Source organism: Galeopterus variegatus, unplaced genomic scaffold (genome assembly GCF_000696425.1).
Source record: "Galeopterus variegatus unplaced genomic scaffold, G_variegatus-3.0.2 Scaffold736, whole genome shotgun sequence".
Taxonomy (NCBI): domain Eukaryota; kingdom Metazoa; phylum Chordata; class Mammalia; order Dermoptera; family Cynocephalidae; genus Galeopterus; species Galeopterus variegatus.
Window position 1 is genome coordinate 423618 of NW_007726847.1, and position 3091 is coordinate 426708.

Consider the following 3091-nt stretch of genomic DNA (forward strand, 5'->3'; position numbering starts at 1 on the left):
CCCGCCTGCCGCCCGGCTCCCCCCTGCCCGGCGCCCACTGGCGGCTCGGTCGGCAGCCGCGCGGCCCAGGGAGTGTCGCCAAAGTGCCGGCTTTTCCGGGCGCACTCCCCGCCCCCAGCCCGCTGGCGGAGCCGCGCCGAGCTGGGGTTCCAGCCGAGGGAGCGTCTCCAAAGTGCGCAGCTCCCGCCCACTCCACTCGGCCTCGCTCCCAGCTTCCTGCGTCCCGGATCCCTGCCCCCTCCCCCTGCGCGCCCGAGCAATCCCAGCAGATGGCCGCGCGGTCGGGAACATCTGGAGGTCGCTGGAGTGTGTGTGTGTGTGTGTGTGTGTGTCTGTAGAGGGAGAGAAAGAGAGAAAGTAGTTGTTGGTGAGAAAGAGATTGGGTGGGCGAGGGTTTCCTCTTCTTGAGTTCACCTCCCCTCAGCCCCTCCCCCTTTAAAAAGAAAAGAATGAAAGAGTTCCAGAGACGTTAGGGAGAGAGACCAACAATCTGAAGCAGAGAAAAGCTGGATGAAAGACGAACCCACAGAGAGGAGAGAGCTGGGCTTAGGCAGAAAAGCTGGCAGAAGAGAGAGAGAAAGCCAATAGACATATTTTTTCTTTTCTGGGGGAACCATCGACTTCTGGTTGGATTTCTAAGAAGAGAAAGTGTGTGTGTGTGTGTGTGTGTGTGTGTGTGTGTGTGTGTGTGTGTGTGTGGTGTGTCTGTGAAAGTGTGGGGTGTGTGTGTGTGTGTGTCTGTGAAAGTGTGGGGTGTGTGTGTGTGTGTGTGAAAGTGTGGGGTGTGTGTGTGTGTGTCTGTGAAAGTGTGTGTGTGTGTGTGTGTGTCCGTGTGTCCAGGCTGTATAGCCCTCTCTCGCCCCTCTTTGTGCTAAAAAGGGCAGGAAGGCATCCATAGGACTTTTTAAAGTGGGCTGGGGGGATTGGGGGAGGAATTACTGGGTGGGTGGATGCATTCCCTAGAAGGGGACAGTCGGGCGTGTGGCGCTCCCAGTCTACAGTACCCAGCCAGTGCCTACATTGGGAAGGCTGCATTTCTAAGGCACCTGAGAGACATCTGGTGAGGGGGTTGAGAGAGGCTTTGATTTTGAGCCCTGGACCTCCCAGGAACTCCACCCGCTCCCCCAACTTTGGAGAGGGCCCTTGGGTGCAGAGATCAGGCAATATTCCCCTTGCAGTGGCCCAGACATGTTGTATCCAGGTTTTTGCTCCTTCTTTCCTTATTTTTTTTTAAACAAACAAAAAGTTGCTTGGGCGTGTGTGTGTGTGTGTGTGTGTGTGTGTGTGTGTGTGTGTGTGTGTGTGTCTCTCGCACAGGCGCACATATGCCTGCCTGCCTGCCTGCCTCCCTGGGGAAGAAGGCCAGCAAGTAGGGAGGTGGTGAGGGAGGAGTAGAGGCCACTACCCCAGGCCTCAGGGCAGCAAAATCAAATGTGCTGCCCAGAGAACAAAGTGGTCTTCCAAGTCCTTCCCCTGCACTCAAAGTCATTGTGTGGTCGTGGGGACTCACCGGGGCTGAGACCTGTGGACCCTGCCAGTTCGGGAGGTGCAAGGAGAAGGCTGGGAGCCTGGTCTTATCTGTGTGGGAGGAGGGAGATCTCCTCTCTCTCCTCTCTGCCCATCGTCCTCCCCTAGTTAGAATCCCAGCTTCCAGAACTGGGTGGTCTTTAGGACCTTCCAGCTCAGACTCCTCATCAAGCAGTCTTTGAAACGGTACTATAGGCCCCTTGATATCCAGTGTCCTCCTCACAGTTGGGCTTAGTAAAGGGGCTGCTGAGATTCAACTCTGCCATAAGGAGTAAACAAGGTAGCGGGTAGAGCATTAGTCTGGCTCACAGAAAGCTCCATTGGGTGGTGGCTGTTGCTAGGATGTCTCCCGTCAGAGATTGGGGTAGAGGCTGGAAAGCCCACCAGGCTTGGGAGGAGAGGAGACAAGGGACCTGACTCTGGCTTGTCTAGCCTGTGTGCCTGCTGTCTGCTCCCCTCCCATAGAAGGTTCTTTTGAAGGTACCTCCTCTTCCTCTGGCATAATGACTGTCATCAGGTGGAGTCCTGGAATGAGTCTCAAGCTCATCATCCAGAAATGGAGAGAAAAGTACTCAACTTTTCAGGAACCCAGGGTTGCTAGCTGCCGCTGCCCTTTGTATGCAGGGTCTAGCCAACTGGACTGGAGGCTCCACTTAACATAAACGTGATAAACAGCCCTTCACCCCTTGGCTGGGTGGCAATTTCTGAGCACTGCCACAGTCATCATTTCCCTTGATCTTCCCTAACTGGGCAGTGGCCTCCAGGAGCCTCAGCTGAGGAATCTCCATCAGCATTACCCACCTTCCCCCTAACCCCTTCACTGTGCCTCATGTTGACAATCTCTCTGCCTCTAAGCTTCCCCCTCCTGTCTCCTGTCCACACCGCAGCAAGAATGACCTTTCTAAACTGCACATCTGCAAAATAGATCGTGACCCTTGCCTGCTTAAAACCTTTTAATGGTGTCAACCTAAAGTAAATGACAGACTTTTCAAGACAGAGTTTATTTGGGAATAGCAGGGGGGATTATAGGCACAACTAGGAAGTTGGGGTAAGGAGGAGCTTTTAAAGACAAAAGGAGAAGTACTGGTAAGTTGTTCTGCAACAAAGACAACATTGGTTACAGGGGCTTATTGCAGGAATTGATGTCAGTTCATTAGTGAAGTTAGTGTGTCATGCGAGTGTTCTTGTGCGAGCAGCTAGCTGTCCTTGTGAGGCTAGCTGTCCTTGTGTGACTCATGTAGCAAGTTGTGGTTTGAAAAAAATTTCTGTGGTATTTTTGGTATAGGCATAATGTGTGAGTGCCCCTTCTTCATGGCCTCCCAGTTCCAGTTTGTTCGGTTTTGACATAAGTGACTCCATATTTGTATTGACAACTTTCACAATGGCAAAAGCCAAACTCCTTGGCTTGTCATCTAAGGCCCATGTGATATGCCCTCCTCACCCTCACCTCTTCAGTATCAGTTCTTGCTTCCCCGTCTTATACATCCCAAGCTCTAATCCTCTAGTCACACGGAAATAAGGGGGAAGGAGATGAGAGAGGGTAGCACTTCTGCATTCTTCAAGT